Raw genomic sequence first — 19,095 nt, 5'->3', positions numbered from 1 at the left:
TTGTACCAATCTAGTTTGTCTAAAGGGATTGTAATCTTGAACCTCCATAAAATTAAGGTTTGTTTATCTATGAGGAAATTAGGTTTGTTTATTTATGAGAAAATAAGGTTTGTTGTTATTTATGAGAAAATAAGGTTTGTTGTTATTTATGAGAAAATAAGGTTTGTTTATTTATTAGAAAATAAGGTTGTTTTTTTATGAGAAAATAAGGTTTGTTTATTTATTAGAAAATAAGGTTTGTTTATTTATGAGAAAATAAGTTTTGTTTATTTATCAGAAAATAAGGTTTGTTTACTTATTAGAAAATAAGGTACGTTAATTTATGAGAAAATAAGGTTGATTTATTTCTTAGAAAATAAGGTTTGTTTATATATCAGAAAATAAGGTTTGTTTATTTATGAGAAAATAAGGTTTGTTTATTTATGAGAAAATAAGGTTTGTTTATTTATGAAAAATAAGGTTTGTTTATTTATTAGAAAATAAGGTTTTTTTTTATTTATGAGAAAATAAGGTTTGTTGTTATTTATGAGAAAAACAAACGAGAAAAAAAAAAACAAAAAACTTTTGCCTCAGTTTTGAATTTTTAAAACTAACGAACCTTTTATTTCGAAATTACAATTTTTAACTTTGGAAAAATAATCTGACGATATGTTGGTTTTCCTGAAATAAACCCCCTTATTGAAAAAGGTAAATTGAGATTGAAAAGCTTACAAATGCGTCAAATATTTACATTCTCATGTATAGAAGCAATTACCTAAATTGTATCAAATGTATGTACAGTGATAGGCTTTTACATCAATATAATAAAGATGACTTTCGATTTGATCTAATTCAAGCTGTTACACACCATAGACTTTGATTGTTTGTCTGTCTGTCCGTTTGTGTCTAATAATCGTCAAAACGTCTGAATCTATCGGGCCAAATTTTGCGTGGGACCTCACATGGCCCCAGCGAATGGTCTGAATGCTCAAAATCACAAAAATTTGTGTCCAAAAGTTTTTGATTTTTGTAAAATTTTGAAATTGCACGAAAAACTATTATTAAATTGCGAATTATCAAATAAACAAGCTTCTCTTTGATTACTTGTAAAGTCGAAATTCGAAATAAGTTTGCTAAAAATCAAAACATAAATAAAAAAGTCGTCTTCATTGTATTGATATAATCGCCTACCACTTCTGCACATTGATGCTGCTGCAAAGATGTAGAGATTAGTTTATGCGGAAAACTCAGTTACATTATTCTGAAAATGCCAACAAACAAAGAAAGCAGGCAATGAAGCAATTGGGTTGAGATGATTGAATGACTAGAAATCCATGAAACTTTAAAAACAATTTTTGTTCTTTTCTTAATGTTTTTTTTGGTAACAGTTAGACGAACAAATTGACGGAACGTACAGTTTTAACAATTAGCAGTTTTTTTCTTTTCATATCAATTACGTTTTTCCTTTTATCGATCAAGTTCGTAACAGTAAACTAGAATAGAAGTACTGGTTTAAAGTGACTCTTAACTTTAGAACTCATTTTTACCCATTAATTAGGGCAAAATTTGAGTAAAGGCCTTTCACTAACCCTACTCTCAGAATTTAATCATTTTTTCAATTTCTGATATTTTCGGGTATTCATCTATATATTTACTTATTTCAAATGTCGTAAATTTTCTCTTTTTCCATAGGATTTGAATCGTAAGACACTCTTCCATAACGTATTTTAGTCAATCTGTTGATTAAAATTGTTTTTGTTTCAAATTTTCAGATTTTAGACATTGTCAGAGTTGAACTTTGGAAAATTTTCAAACTTTTAAAAGTTTTATTGACATTGTACAAATATTAAGGAGGTAAAGAATTGAACAATGGAAGATAACTTGTACTGCAGAAACTATACAGTGGAGAGTAAACTTGGTGAATATCCAGGAGTATTCATCATCCTCACAATCCTCTTGAGCATTGGTACCTTCCTCTTCTGGGTCCTACGCTGCTACTTCAACAGTATTGACGATCACAGGTAGAGATGGGCACGTTCGACTTTTTTCATTTCGTTTGTTCATTGTTCGTTAACGATACAGTTTGTTCGTTTTTTTTTCAATCGTGCAAAAAATTGACTTTATTCGTTCTCAAAGTTATCGTTTATTTTACATCTATTTCGTTCGTTTTCCACCTGAATGATCTTTCGATAAAATCATTTGTTCAGTAAAAAAACTATTGTTTTTGCAAATTCGTTCGAACGATTTTAAATCGTTTGATTTTTCTTTTTTGTTCATTTTTTCAATACTCTTAACGATCCATTTTGTTCCTCCATCGTTAGTTCTTTTTCTGATCGACACCGTTTTTCACGAAAAAGTTCGTTCTTTCTCAAAAATGAGTGTTAATTCAAAAAATGATGCCCATTTCTAATCACAGGATGAATATCAACATCTTTCTTAACAAGAGGATAACTCAACTACTCTTAGCTTCCATCTCAATTATGGTAAATCAAATAAAAAAAAATTTTAAAAAATAAAAAAAATTTATTTTATTGAGACAAGGTTCGAAGCAAAAAGGTTTAGCTACAAAGATTGAGATTTTAATGACGACCCAGAACTAAGATTAGGTTTGATCTTCTGCCTCTAACATACGGTCGTCGTTGTATATATCAACACAATGAAGACGACTTTCGAATTCAATTTTGATATCTACAAAGCTTTTAAACAGCACATAGATACATACAAACATGAAAACAAAGAAAGGTAGTCAATTGACAGTTTCTCGTTTACTTGTAAACTTGTAATATGAAAAAAGCTTATTAAAAATCAAAATCAAAATTCATCATCATTGTATTGATATAAACACCGACAGCTGTATTATATGATTGGTTGACTTTGTGAAGAAAGATGTAAGTTTCACCTGCAAACAACTGTAAACAAAAGAAAAAGGACAAAACAAATTCTGGACAGTCGTCGCATCCTTTGCATGTAACCCTGTAGTTTTCTATAATCCTTTAATAATGAATTCCATGAAGTTATAATAACTCTCAAAAATATGTATTCTGCATTAAAGTTTCAAATGAAATCCAAAATTGGCCAATTCTCTAGATATTAACAGTAATTTCATTATTTCATGCATTACCAAGTTTTTAAAAATGATTCTCTGGAATTTTTCCATTAAAAATTAGGAAAATATTTATAAATCAATTCGTTATGGATTGAAGAAAATTTCACTTGGTAAAGTCTGGCTATGATTTTTTCTTTTACTTATTATTTTAACTTTTCTCATTTTTCCAGTCCAATATTAAATCCTGCAAGCCGCCTAAACTCCCTTTTTAATTAGTAGTTCTTCCAAATAAGTTTAGTTTTGGTTGTTATAAATACAGGGTACTGTATTACTGTTGAGTAAATGAATATGCCATGACATTGACCACAGCCATGTGCCCCTGGCCCGTCCTAGCCGCGGCGCTCAGACCGGAAATTATTTAAAAGGGAGTGTCTGGTAGCTGAGCTGAGAATGCATATTGTGTATGTATGTTGTGGCGCAGCACAACTGCCTGGCTGGTAGTGGCACAGAACGCTTACCTGGCGGGTTGGACAATTCAGGATGATTTCAGAATTCAGAATGATTGAATTTTCACTCTTTATAAATAATTAATCACTGTACAAATGTCTTACAGGTCTCAAATAATTTCTTAAAAAAATCTCTACAATACTGCATTCTCAGCTTAACTACCATGTCTAGCCAGACACTACAACCTTTAAAATATTTTAGTGTTTTGGATCTATGTGGAGCAGTATCCTGGGACCAATTCCACTAGAAATCGTTAAGATTCTCAGATACTGCAACATCATCAGTTTTTTCAGCATTATCACTCTGTTCCTCTTCATCTCTACCTTCAGGGTCATCCTAGTCTTCAAGGTACATATAAATATATATGTATAAAGTAGTAATACATTTAGTTTGTCTGTCTGTTTGTTTGGATGTCTGATCATAACTCATTCATCCTTGGACCCAATTGTCACCAATGTGACTAGGGAACCACTGCACTGCAAAACCAATTTTTTTTATCTTTAAATAAATATTTTGAAAATTTCTTGGGTAAATGTTATTGTATTGGTTTTTTTTTAAACTTCATAAACATTCATCAAAAATGAAATGAGATATAGCAAAAATGTCAGCCAATTTTTGAAGTCATAACAGTTCTAAGGTTATAACTTCAAAACATTCAGATTGATTCATTTTTTGTTTTAGCTCATTCAATTTTTAATAAATTTTTATAAAATTTTTGGAAAACCATAGAATAAACATTTTCCTAAGAATTTTTCAAAAATTTAATAGTTAAAAAAATTGGTTTGGCGTATGTTTTTAACGTTTTAAAAATATTCTTGAATTTTGTTATCACATTTTATTATTTTAATGGCTGAAATCCACACAAAACCAAAAAATTTTAAATTTTGTCCAAAAACTCAATAATACTGTTTTTTTACTCACCCTGACTTTTGTGTTCAAAAAATATAAAAATTTGCTATAAAAGAGCTGTATAGTACTAGTATCTAAAGGATGTGTTTTATTTGAGAAACCTTATAAACCACACATTCAGAAAAAAAGAAATGAACTCTCAAAAATCGGTTTCTTTTTTGACCCCACAACATTAATTCATCTCTTCTTATGATTTATATTGAAAAAAAAAATCTATAGATATACTTTGTCAGAAGAATCATATTATTGTAATCTAATTATCTGAATTAGCTAAAACTGTTTTGTCCTTTTATACACACTGATGGAATAGGTAGGATTGGGCGTTGTTCCTGGGGAACGATCGTTCTTTCAAAGGAACGAGCTGGAAAAAAATGGAACGGTGTAGAAGAACAAAGGGACCTCTAGGTTGATCTAAGTGAAGGGTTGATAGGTTGATCTAAGGTTGATAATCCCGGTGAAGGGTTGATTGGTGCCCGAAAGCTGGTTGATATCCTCTCTTTCCACTACGCAAGTCGCATACTCAAAAAAATCTGTATTTCAAACCTGTAATAAACTACAGGTATCAAACATGGATAACAATATTTCAATGTAGTTAAAATGTTGCTATAGATCGTCATAATATTTGATAAACTAAATTTAATAGTATCAGGTAGGTATGGAAAAATGAGGAGTGGATAGGATCTGGAGAATAAAGCGTTTTGTGACTTCTGAAAAATAAATACCAAATTATTATTTGCAGCTATGATCATGAATTTTTAAGCATTTCTATATTTAAAATATGTTTTCAATTTTCACGGGTTTAGCGTCTATTGGCGGAGGAGGTTGGGTTTGGTTTCGGCTCTGGGAGGGGGGAATTTTACTTTCAAGAGGGCATCATTGGAGAAAGGTTTCAAGATCAAATTTATGGTCTACAAACGCGTTCTTAGAATATTGGAACAATTTAAAAATTAACGAATGTGGAACAAAAGGTAATGGGTTGAAAAGAACAATCTGGAACCACTCTACCAGGACCACATTCAAAATCAGGAACTCATTCAAAATTCATTCAAAATCCAAAGTCAAACATCAAATAATGTCATTATGATGGCTCAAAACATTCAAAATGACATCAAATTGACATAATTTAAGGATATTTGATATCTTTTTTTAAGATCTAAATGTTTATTTTGTAAAATTATAACATAAAACATTACTGGTTAAAAGATATGTGTATATACTAAATATACATGTTTATAATGACATTTTACATTTATATATATTTTCACTGTCTATTAAACAAAGATTAGTTCTCGAATGTGCGTGTACCAAATCACATCCTTTTGTGCTGGAATCTTTTGAGACAAAGCAGGCATAGAAATCCCCCACTTTTGCTCTTGTTCTTTTTGGGCAAAGATTACACTTGCCAGAAGTACAATATCCAAACATACTGTAGGAACTGGATGAGGGTGCTAGGTTAGATTCTGTGGTAGATTTGTTGGATCCATGAAAGATGGGTTTGAACTTTGGGGAGGGATCTGATCCATCCAACTGGGGGATTAGAGATTCCCTCGTGAAGCTTAGGAACCATCACCAGGGGTACCTACTGTAAAGGAACCATCGCCAGGGGCTCCTACTGTAGAGGAACCTGCACCAGGGGTTTTTAGTTTTGAAAAACTTGGTCCTTCTTTACTAAAACCTGCTCTGTGGGTTCTAAAAGCTCTAGGGAAAACTGGTCTCAGAGCTCTGGATCCTGGAAGATTTCCTCTTTGGGTTCCTAATCCAGTAGAACCCGCTCTAGGGGTTCCTGCGCTATCAGAAACTGCTTTAAGTGTTCCTCCTTGACCTGCACCTGTTCTTTTGGGTCCTAACTGGCTGAAATCTTCACTGCTGGTTCTTTCTTTGGATAGAACCATTCTAAGGGCTTCGGCTGTACTGGAACCTGCTCCAAGGTCAGGAACTGCTGAAGAAATTGCTCCGGGGGTTCCATTTACAGGCCTCAGGATTTCTTTTCTTTTCTTTATCCTTCTCCGCAGGTTTCGATTCTGAGTTTGTGTTTTTTGTTTCTCCTGGTTCCATCCAGATGACAGAGAATCCCCGGACAAGGGAAGAGGAGAATTTGTAAGTGTGAAAAACTCCTGACCTCCCCTATACCACAGGTTTAGTGTAACATCTAGGCCTGATAGAGAACACTGATGATACAAGTCTAGGATCCTTTCTCTGAGTTCCATAGTAACTATAAGGTGTAATTCAACTGATTCAGCTGACAGATTGTACTGCAGCCGGTATATGTATACATGTTGACAGGAGTAAGGGTGGGGTGGAACTGAGAATATTTGATATCAATCTAACGTTATAAAATAATGTCCTATTGAAAATAAAATGGGTACGTCTTTACATTAATTTGATGCCTTTTTGTGATGTAAAAATGACGTTACTATAACACTCTAAAAAGATGTCAATTTGATGTTAATTTAATGTTCTTTGTCTTGTTGGAGGGAGATTTAAAAAATCAAAAAGTAAGTCGAAAATTTCTTTTTAAATATTTGTTTTGATTTTAGACAAATATATTGTCATGTGACACATGTTATCACATTCATTTTTCAAAGATGTAAACTTTAGATCTGTTGCTCAAATAATAAAAATGTAATGGACTATTTTAGCTAAAGGCTATAAGTATGTTCTTACTTACTTGAACCTTGAGAGGTATATCTCCATCTTCATCTAGAAATGTTGAGAATATTTTGATTTCTTCATGTGTGGATCAGATCAATGGATCAGATGAAGGTTACAGTTTTTCTCAAATCAGCAGCCACTCCATTCTCAATGACTTTTATCATACAGTTGTTTAAACTGTAGAGAATTTTTTGTATGTCAACATCAAATACTAAAAGACCAAATACTGATTAAAATCAGACTCATCATGGTCAGATAATGAATTATTTAGTCCATCTTTCACATAAATAATAATACCTCCTCCTTAGGGCTGGGCGCGTTCCTGGTGGAACGATCGTTCTTTCCCGAGAACGAACGGAACTATCAAGAACGATCCGATCGTTCCAAAAAAAACGAACGCTTAGAACGCGTTCTTAAAAATATTGGAACGATTAATAAAAGAACGGAACGGGAATTGCTTGAAAAGAACGGTTAAAATCGTTAACGCGTTCTTATTATCAAGAACTTGTTCTAAGTTGGGAACGCATTTTATGGGAAGACCGTTCTTCTACTCAGAACGGAACGGAACGGAACGAGAACGGAACGATAAAAAAAGAGGAACGAGAACGGAACGATTTAGCTGAAGGCACTCGTTCTAGAACGGAACGGAACGATTTCAAAAAAGTCGGAACGTGCCCAGCTCTACTCCTCCTCCTCCTCCAGTAGTAATTGTTTAACCATGGCAGCTCAGTTAAATTATTAAATCTGGTATAAAATCAGTGACTGTACAGCTTAAAATCATTTACTTTACTAAAAAAGCCTTGTATATTAGAGTGTTTTTTTGCTTGCTTCGGAGTGCTGGGTTCCTATTCGGAATCCGCTGGGCCTTGCTCCTGGAGTTGTTGTGTTGACGTCTCCTTCCTGCCTGGTGTTGTTGTCAAATTCTTGCCAATTGTGAAGCCGTCTTCCAGATCGAGGAACAATCAAAATCGTTATCATTCTTTATTTTTAACAATAATCCACCATTGATAAACGAATTGAACCATTCTCGATTAATTGAACACAATTAGAACGGAATAGAACAAAACAGAGATAAAACTAATTGGAAAAGAACTAACAAGAAATAAATGATTCAGCTGAGGGACTTCATTCTAAAATAAGGAACTAACTATTTAAAAAAGTAGGAACATGCCCACCCCTAGGAATTAGTATTACACGCATGCAAATTTCACTTTATTGACAGCCTATGAAATTCCAACTTATCAGAAGGGAGAAAGCCAAGGCTTTGCAATGGCCCTTCCCAATTGGTCAAATAATACTTTTAAGAATTGCTAAATGGAAAATTTCAAACTTTTGTTTTTTAACTTTTTAACAAATTTGTGTTATGCAATATTTTAGGGGGAAGATAATTTTTTTTTTAAATTTTAAAATGCAATTTTTATGAGATAAATAGTAAAGACCATAATAAAAGACAAATTGTATTGTTATTAATGCCCAATGTCTTGCCTTCAAGCTGTTTCTCTTTATAATATCTGCTTTGTTTTCTTTATAGCATTTTTTCACTCTTGGATTACCTCACTTGCTGCTGATTTTACCATCTTTTGGTGCCTTTTTAGGGGGGAAGCGGTGGGCTAAAATATTTTTTTTGCGTTTTTGCTGTATTTTTTTTTCAATTCTGATGTATCTTGTTTAGAATGATTGGATAATGGAGTTTGATCAGGAGAAAATGGAAAGGAATTGTCTCATCAGTACTATTCTTCTTGGAGTTCTCATCTATCCTGGATTCTTGTGGGTAGACATCCAACGTGGTAATATACAACACAAAAATTATTTTTTATTTATAGGGACTGGAAAGCCTAATTTCAAGTGAACATCCATTTACAGAGTGATGTCCAATTTACAATGCAATGATCGAAGAGTTTGTAGATATTCGTTTATTTACAGCGGGAAATAAAGTGCCAAGCCAAGAAACTGCGCGAGTGTACACTAGCACCTAGTTACAGTGTACACTGTACACTGTAACCTTGAGTAACCATGCACTCAATCTTTGCTATGCATCGTTGTCCAGTCTATCTTACAGTCCCTGTAAACATAGAACATATTTCAATAGCTAGCATCTGTGGCTTAGTGCTAGCGCTCTCGGTTTCAAATCCTGAGGTAGTTGGGTTGGGTCCCCTATCCGGCTGCCACAAGATTTTGACCACAGCGCTACTTCCAGTGATTCATAACCCGGAGATTTGCCACAAGTTTCTCAGTCTTGTGACAAATCTCCGGGTGGAGTGGTGTACTTCACAAAAACAGTGTTTAGTGTCAAATTTGTGGCAAAAATTCCCACCTCCAGACGCTGTCAAAAGGTTGCGCCACCGAGTACACAGTGTGTCCATGCTTCTGGGTTGTGTTCATGCATGCACAATAGATAGCAGTATATGCTCCTTTACTTGTCCTTTCTTTGCAGAAAATTGCTAAAAATTAGTACTCGTTGAAGGCCCCATAGAGCTGAGTACAATTAAAAGGTCATTATAGTCCCATCCGGTCCTCCCTTACAAAGCAAAGAAACTGTCAATTATGGCAAGTTTATAGAGCATATACGTCAATTAATCAATCAATCAAAATATTTCAACCTCAAGGTTAAACAACAGTTTAGGAATCATTTCCTTAAAAAAAATTAAAATTGGTCAAAATAAACTATTTTATAGGAAGGATACATGAAGACTTTCTCTTAAAATCCATTCTACATCACAATTATTTTTTCAGGCACTGTTAGTGCAATAGAATCATTTCCAAGCAGATGTCCTATCAATGGCGAACAGGATTATGTCTTCCTTGCAAATAGCATCGTTGCCATTGTTTATCTTTCTCTGTTTATAATATCCAACATCATCCTGAAGATTGTTTTTAGAAATGAGGAACAAGAAAACTTCCAAAACTTCAGTCTTAAAACCTTGACAATTGGAGTTGCATTTGTGGCAGCAGTTCTTGGTTTCCTTGGAATAATTCAGTTCTTACCTAACTCAGACTTTGAAATGAAAGCAAACTACATGATAATAACTGTGTGCAATGCTGCATTAGTTTTGTACATAATCAAAGAAAATGAGTTCACTTTCCCCTTTCTTTTAAGCCTGTTCCAGCAGATCAGATGTACCGATCCCAATGCTGTTGATCCTATCGTTCCAATATTCCCCATGCAGGAGCTGAATCCTAGAACTCTTCGGGTCAATCAGGACTGTAGGATTATAGATTTAGAGGATGATGGCGGAATCTTTATGGGTTAAACCTTGTAGGAGCTGAATTCTACTGGATTATTGATATATGAGCTGAATCCTACTGAATTATTGCTCAGGAGCTGAATCCAACTGAATTATTGATCGGGAGCTAAACCCTACTGAATTATTGGCCGAAAAGCTGAATCCTACTGAATTATTGATCTAGGATTGGAATCCTATAACTGAATTATTTATCAGGAGCTAAACCCTGCAAGATTATTAATGTCAGAGCTGAATCCTAATGAATTATTAATCTAAGAGCTGAATCTTACACGGGGTATTGATCTAGGAGCCCAATCCTACTGAATTATTGATCAGGAGATGAAACAAACAGGGTCATTGATCTAGGAGCTGAATCCTACTGAATTATTGATCAGGAGCTAAATCCTACTGAACTATTAATCAGGAGCTAAATCCTACTGAACTATTAATCAGGAGCTGAACCCTGCAGGATTATTGATCTAAGAGCTGATTCTTACTGGGGTTATTGATCTAGGAGCCGAATCCTACTGAATTATTGATCAGGAGATGAAACCAACAGGGTTTATGATCTAGGAGCTGAATCCTACTGAATTATTGATCAGGAGATGAAACCAACAGGGTTAATGATCTAGGAGCTGAATTCTACTGAATTATTGATCAGGATCTAAATCCTACTGAACTATTAATCAGGAGCTAAACCCTGCAGGATTATTGATCTAGGAGCTGAATCTTACTGGATAATTGATCTATGAGCTTAATCCTACCGAATTATTGATCTAGGAGCTGAAACCTGCAGGATGATTGATCGAATAGAGGGAGCAATACAACATTATACGTATACTTAAACATCTTTAGATGTAAACCCTTGGCGTGATTCTAGTTATTACATTAATACATTAATTTGTTAGTCAAATTTACAATAATTCTCAGTGAGTTTCAAGGATTACAAAGAAATCTAATGATATTTTTAGTACAATCTGTAAAAGCTTTCCAAAAAAGGATCCATAAGTGATAAATATTCGTTATTTTGGAGTCTTTCATCGTTAATATTTTGATAAATAAATGATACAAATTTTCTAGATTTAATTTGAACTTCAAAAAAGGGTATTGCCCAAATCAAAGATTATAAAAGATGAAATAAAATTTAATTCAAATTTCTCTCTAAATATTTTTCTTTTCATGTAAAAAATGTTTAAAGTTTTTATACCACTTGAGTCATTTATGATAAATGATGTCATCTTTGTCGGAATTCTAAAAAAATTTTATTTTAACTTAAAACACAAGTTAAAAAAAATCTCCTATATTAAGCAGGTACATTTTTATGTATTGCGCATGCTCATTACTACATAACGGAGGCTCGGTCTGCCTAGGAAATCTGGGAGGCTCATGGCGTCCGGGGTTCCCACTCTCGTTGCGCTTATATGGAGAAAATGGTTAAACACGACTGGTACGTAGCGTCCATACAAATTCTAAAAGTTGCATTATTCCACTCAGATTGTAAATGATTCAATAGATTTAAATTAATCATTCAGATATTACAACCTGTAATCATAAAATTCAATTCAATGCATTTGTAAATTGTTAATATTTAATATTGTTTTTTTATTTGTTTCTTAAATGATGAACTTTTAACGACGATTGTTTGGCCACTAGGTGTCTCTGCTCTATCGGTACGCGCGGCTGTACCCATCGCACCCAAAAATTGTATATTCTATTACTCCAGGGAAGTTAAAAAAAAATTCCAGGAAAAAATGTTAACATTTATTATTTTAGAAAACGACCCATTTAATCGGGAAAATCGGTTAAAACTGTAGTTTCACATCTACGAAGAAAAATGGCGCCTTGAAAAGCTTTAGTTTTTACGAGAAAACGGGGCGCGAAGCCTTCAAATATTAACATTTTCTGAGATATATTTCTGTTAATAAATAAGCATTACAATAGCTAAATATACTGCATTACGTAGCTGTACTGTACTGCACTGGACAAAACTGGATTGTGTAGTGTACCTTGAATTGCACATTGTTCAACGTACATATATAACGTATAATTAATCATAATTAAGGCAATTACATGACGATGCTTCAAGATTTAAAGGGACTGTAAGCGTAATTTCAAGAGAGTTTCAATTTTTAGAGATGCATGTCCGATTCACAACGGTACCCTTTAAACCTTTGCCCTGACAAAGATGAGTTATATACCCTTATTTGTATAGCTGAAGATTGAGTGCAGGGAGACACGAGGTTACAGTGTACACTGTACTGCGTGCTAGTGGCACTTAATTTCCCGCTATATAAATAAGGATATCTACGCAATCCTTGATTAAACAATGGTTGTAAAGATATTGTTGTAAATCAGACATGCCGTTCTATTACTGGAAGGTTAATTGAAGTTGCTCTGACAGTCCCATTAAAATCGCACTTTAAAACTAAATGTATAAGACATAAGTCAGTGAATTGATAACATATTTACAAAAAGTGTAAAATTTAAAGAAAACAAACGAAATATAACAAATATCCAAACTTAGAGATTGCATGAGATTTTTAAAGTGTAAAAATGAGATTAAAACAAAATACTATGTGTTAAACTAAAAATACTACTAAAATAATAATATCTGTATAATATTAAAAAATGTAAGCTTTTATTGCATAAAACGCAAACTATGGAATGAGTGAGTATAAAAGTTGAAATCAAGTTAAACTATTTTTATTTTTTTTTTAATTCATTTTGTTTGAGATCGATAATAAGCAATTTTAGGCGTTGTTCAAATGATTCAAAATGATTAGGACCTTGAATTTTAAAAATCTTTTTCAATTTATAATTTATTTTGTTAAAAGTAGAGGTTTAACAACCCTGCAGAAATGCTTTTACAGTCCAATCAATTGTCAAACGTTCAAAAATAATCTGTCGACTAACGTTAAGAAAAAGCATAGATTAAATATTTCTGTTACAGATAGAATTTAATCTGTCTGCTACAGATAGAATTTAATCTGTCTGCTACAGATAGAATTTAATCTGTCTGCTACGGATAGAATTAAATCTGTCTGCTACAGATAGAATTTAATCTGTCTGCTACAGATTAGACAAAATCTGTCTGCTACAGATAGAATTTAATCTGTCTGCTACAGATAGAATTTAATCCGTCTGCTACAGATAGAATTTAATCCGTCTGCTACAGATAGAATTTAATCTGTCTGCTACAGATAGAATTTAATCTGTCTGCTACAGATAGAATTTAATCTGTCTGCTACAGATATAATTTAATCCGTCTGCCACAGGTAGAATTTAATGTCTTCTACAGATAAGACAAAATCTGTCTGCTACAGAGAGAATTTAATCTGTCCGCTACTGATAAGACAAAATCTGTCTACTACAGATAGAATTTAATCCGTCTGCTACAGATAAAATTTTATCTGTCTGGTACAGATAGAATTTAATCTGTCTGCTACTGATAGGACAAAATCTGTCTGTTACAGATAGAATGTAATCCGTCTGCTACAGATAGAATTTAATCTGTCTGCTACAGATAAGACAACATCTGTCTGCTACAAATAGAAATTAATCTGTCTGCTACAGATAAGACAAAATCAGTCAGCTACAGATAAGACAAAATCAGTCAGCTACATATAAGACAAAATCTGTCTGCTATATATTAGACAAAATCTGTCTGTTACAGATCAGATGAAATCTGTCTGTTATAGATCAGATGAAATCTGTCTGTTATAGATCAGATTAATTCTGTCTGTTATAGATCAGATTAAATCGGATTGTTATATATCAGATGAAATCTGTCTGTTATAGATCAGATGAAATCTGTCTGTAATAGATCAGATGAAATCTGTCTATTATAGATCAGATGAAATCTGTCTGTTAAAGATCAGATGAAATCTGTCTGCTATATATTAGACAAAATCTGTCTGTTATGGATCAGATTAAATCTGTCTGTTATAGATCAGATTAAATCTGTCTAATTCGATAATTCGCTAACCTTTCCCGCAATCTTCCCCACCGATTCATCTGATAACATAGGCGAGCTCAAGGGTTCCTCTTCGTCTGTCGCTGGATCAAGTTCGTCGATAACACTGAAATAGTCGTTCATCGATTTAATGCATTAGTATAATCCACGGTTAAACCCTTGAATAGCGTAAATATCAGATTTTTCCTGGGTATACCTCTTATTTAATATGTTAAACATGAACTATCAAGTTCGTCGATAACACTGAAATAGTCATTCCTCGTTTTAATGCATTAGTATAATCCACGGTTAAACCCTTGAATAGCGTAAATACTAGATTTTTCCCGGGTATTACTATTAGGTGGTAACCTTATATTTACTCTCAATGTTAAACCATATTTCCATAAGAACACTAAATTCGGATGTATTATCACCTAGTTTTCCTGTTAATTTAGATCCCCTTCTAATTAGTACCTTGTATCTTCTATGCTTTCTATGAGGATATCATCAAACTTTCCAGACTTAGCCACGCTCTCGTCGTCCTCCGAGGATGATCGTTTAAGCGACCCTTCACTTCCCAGCATACCCGTAGCATCTGATGCCCTAAGAGAATTAATTCTTTGCACCCACAGTTAAGTATGCTCAGTTATTAAAACAGAATTACAAAATAATTAGAAAGAATACAAAATCGCACCTGGAAGGTGTGGGTCGTCGACCCCCCAACTCAAGGAGCGCTTTCTCGTTCAAGAGCTCCTCATATCTTTTAACTAGTTCCGGTCCGATTAGCTCCTTGCTGAATACTCCGTTAGTAGCTAGGTCGAATGCCACCTGGCTCACCTCCAGCATGACTTTGGGGGTTCGGAGCCCTGGGTTGATAACTCGTAACGTCAGCATATTTTGTGCCGCAATCTTAATGAAGGCATCATAACTAGTAGTCTTAACTTTTGGAGCCGAAAACTTGTATTCTTTCCCCACCTCGACCATGTCTTTAATCGTAGAGTACGCGTGGGTTGTATTCTTCATCCAGTACACAAACTTAGGAAACTTATCTTGATTCTGGATAATCACTAAGTACGCCATAATTGCCAACGCTCTCAGGTTAACTCAATACTGGTAATTTAGTCTAGATTCACCTTCTATAGAAAGCTTTGTGCGCCGGAAACCATTGACGGTGACATGTCTCCTTACTTGTTCATAATAAATTGTGGCATTCATGCCCTAGTTGCGAAATTCACGTAACGACGACATTCGGGTACATCATTGCCTTACTCTTAGCGCTGCCTCATCAGCTATGCGCCCCATCGCCCCCAACACGACATCCATACATCCGGTATCATATTTACTGTTCTGTCAATACAAACAAAAAGTAACTTTTGAATTTACTAGATTTAAACAAACGCAATAATCCTTACAAATTATTCCTGTTATAACACCCTTTGAGTACGCCGTAATATTCCCTCTAAGTGCTGCATCATCAGCAGTGCGCAACCTCGCCCCTACCGGCTCAGTTTCCTTTATTTAACCTAACGCAATACTCAAAACAACTTTCATCTGTTACCGACATATGCTTGCGTCATACCATTCACTCTAAGTGCTACATCATCGGCAGTATGCAACCTCGCCCCTAATGAACGAGTTTGTTATATTTAACGACTGTACTTGTCATTACATATCTCATAATGCACCAACATTCTATTACGTCATTCCCTCTAAGTGTTTGCGTCATACCATTCACTCTAAGTGCTGCATCATCGGCAGTATGCAACCTCGCCCCTAATGAACGAGTTTGTTATTTTCAACGACTGTACTTGTCATTACAGAGTTCATAATGCATCAACATTCGGTTACGTCATTCCCTCTAAGTGTTGCATCGTCGGCACTGTGCAACCTCGCCCGTACTGTGACCTTCCTATATTTTATAGCAAACTTATTTGTCTTTCCAAAATATCTATTGGCACCGTGCCTGGACACACACTCTGGCTGAGTTAACTTTAATTAACTGAATGCATTACGCATAATGCAATTTAGATTTGTATTTGTGCAAATTAACTCAAATCTTTTGTGCGAAATTAGTTCCACATAATTAAAATATCCAGTCAGTTAATCCCTACTGCCTCTTATACTAGTCTTGGTCATAATGGCTCAAATAGCACCATAAATTATTTCATAAGGACCATTCCCGCAATAATTTAATAAAAGACTAGATACTTTTAAGGATTTATTATCTACTAATTTATTCATATTGAACAATCTCATACTGTTCAAAACAAAACATTACCCTATGCCTTGTTCAAGACTAGATATTTTCAAGAATTTATTATCTACTAAGTTATTCATATTGAACAATCTCATACTGTTCAAAACAAAACATTACCCTATGCCTTGCTCAAAACTATAACAAACTTATAAATATATCTACGCTTTAAAAGTAATCCACACTGGACTATTGAGGCATTAACTTGTTAAGTAAGAAATTATATTTAAAATGAATCCACACTGGACTATTCAGGCATTAACTAGTTAATTAAGAAGTTATATTTAAAATGAAATAGGAGCGTATTAAACATAGTCTGGTGTGGAAAACCAGCCCCACTACTTTGTAAACTCTGCTGTACAACTTCAGAATTACACTGCAAATCTCCCAACAGAACCGGTTTAACAAGCTCTACATTAGGTTGCGTATTTTCTGAGCNCCGTAGTTAGAAACAAGGCGGATAACACAGACAAATGCCCGTAGTTAGAAACAAGGCAGATACTCTCAGCATCACAGACCAGGCTGAGTATCCGCCCGTAGTTAGAAACAAGGCGGATAAAACAGCCGACCTGCCCGTAGTTATAAACAAGGCAGATACTCTCAGCGTCACAGACCAGACTGAGTATCCGCCCGTAGTTAGAAACAAGGCGGATAGCCCAGACAAACTGATACTCTCAGCATCACAGACCAGGCTGAGTATCCGCCCGTAGTTAGAAACAAGGCGGATAAAACAGCCGACCTCGGGGTATAATAAACCGACATCACGTCACAGAACGCCTTGTGCTTAGACTTGGTTAGCTACAACTGCCCAAACGGCTGGCCCCAATTGGCTGAATTTTTCGGGGGAACCCATGGGTACCCTGGGGATACCCTGGGGATAACGTATGCTAAAAAATATATTTTTTTTAAATCTAATTTTTTTTTATTCCACGGGCAACGCCGAGTACTTAAGCTAGTATTCTATAAAGATCAAGATGAGAATCCGGATCCATATTCCAAAGGACGGATCCAGGATTCACAGCAAAATGGAATGGATCCTTAGAACTAGTTTTAGGTCATATCAATAATAATCAAAAAATAATAACTAAACAAGAAAGCTAAGAAGGATTTCTGTAACTTTAAAAGAGATGTATGCTAATAATAACTATTAATTACCACTTAACCGGGAGATCAAGGGAGGACAATCAATCCGAGGGGAAAACCACTCAGCCGAGGGCCCCCAAGACCCCCCTGGGGCTCCAAACCTCACGAGCGTAGCGTAGCGTATATATTAAATGGCTTGGGGAAAAAAATGTCGTTTGTTCACAACAGAATTGAACTATGAGCTACCAAACCATACCAAAGCTAGTTGAACATAAACATATCACTGCTATCCCCTCTTCTTTGTAATTTATAAGGAATCAAGAAAAATGTTTTAAAAGTTTTGCAACTCGTCAAGAAAGTTGATGTTTACCAACCGAGGTTTGTTAAAAAAATGTTAATCTAAAAAAAAGGTTGGTTATCTAGTAAAATTGGTGAATCAATTTTTGAATTGAGGGTTTTAATGTTATTAATTGTTTTAATGTTATTAATGGTTTTAATGTTATTAATGATTTTATGTTTGATGTTAAATGGTCCCTGAGTTATCTCCCAGAACTGCGTCAATATCAATAGCTCCGTCATCCCCAGGTCTAGAGATCTGGTACTAAAACAAATACTGTTATATTTTCGATGTAATTTCGGCCGTTTTCCTACTTGTCTTAACTGCAGAAATACTTGTCTTATCTGCAAACGCACTTAGACATTGTTTAAAAGAAAATTACTAAGACGAAAAGTACATAATTAATACATTTTTCCGAAGCCAATATTTGAAGCGTGGCGAGAGATGACCTATTAAAAAACTAGTTAAAGCTTGGTGAGTGATGACCTATTAAATACCTAGTTGAAGCGTGGTGAGTGATGACCTATTAAATACCTAGTTAAAGCTTGGTGAGTGATGACCTATTAAATACCTAGTTTAAGCTTGGTGAGTGATGACCTAATAAAAACCAAGTTAAAGCTTGGTGAGTGATGACCTAATAAAGACCAAGTTAAAGCGTGGTGAGTGATGACCTAATAAAAACCAAGTTAAAGCTTGGTGAGTGATGACCTAATAAAGACCAAGTTAAAGCTTGGTGAGTGATGACCTAATAAAGACCAAGTTAAAGCTAGATATACCTGTTGGATAGGATTATATTGTTTCACATAGTTCAAATTCTCCTCAGCTTCTGAGCTGTCAAAGGTTGTCTCCTAATAAAAACATTGTAAAAATTGAAACTAAATCAATTTATTATTTTGATTCTGTAAAATTCCCCCCCCCCCCCTCTCTGACTCAAGTTAATTCTGGTTACTCAGTTTCTCTAAAGGAACACAATACGAATGGGACTCTGTTATTTACAAAAAATTCAACAAAATAAAAAATAAATAATACGGACCCAGATTTTTTCGCAACTAAAGTCAAATCCAGAGATCAACACTTTTATGTAAGATACCGCCAAGGCATGATCCTGATATCCACTGTGACAACTTTATGTTCCTGATCCCGTAGTTTCAC

General features: G+C 34.4%; 1 long non-coding RNA gene across 1 annotated transcript; it reads right to left on the bottom strand.

Annotated features, from left to right (window-relative positions):
• Positions 1-12,209: 12,209 nt before the first annotated feature.
• Positions 12,210-14,287, bottom strand: LOC111706729 (uncharacterized). Its single transcript, XR_002766296.1, has 2 exons — positions 12,690-14,287; positions 12,210-12,414 (listed from the first exon to the last, which is right to left on the bottom strand). It is a non-coding gene; the product is annotated as an uncharacterized LOC111706729 (long non-coding RNA).
• Between the last annotated feature and the right edge of the window lie 4,808 nt (positions 14,288-19,095).

Source organism: Eurytemora carolleeae, unplaced genomic scaffold (assembly GCF_000591075.1).
Source record: "Eurytemora carolleeae unplaced genomic scaffold, Eaff_2.0 scaffold750, whole genome shotgun sequence".
NCBI classification, from domain to species: domain Eukaryota; kingdom Metazoa; phylum Arthropoda; class Copepoda; order Calanoida; family Temoridae; genus Eurytemora; species Eurytemora carolleeae.
Note: the sequence above shows the minus strand (reverse complement) of the source record. Positions and strands in the feature narration are given on the sequence as shown.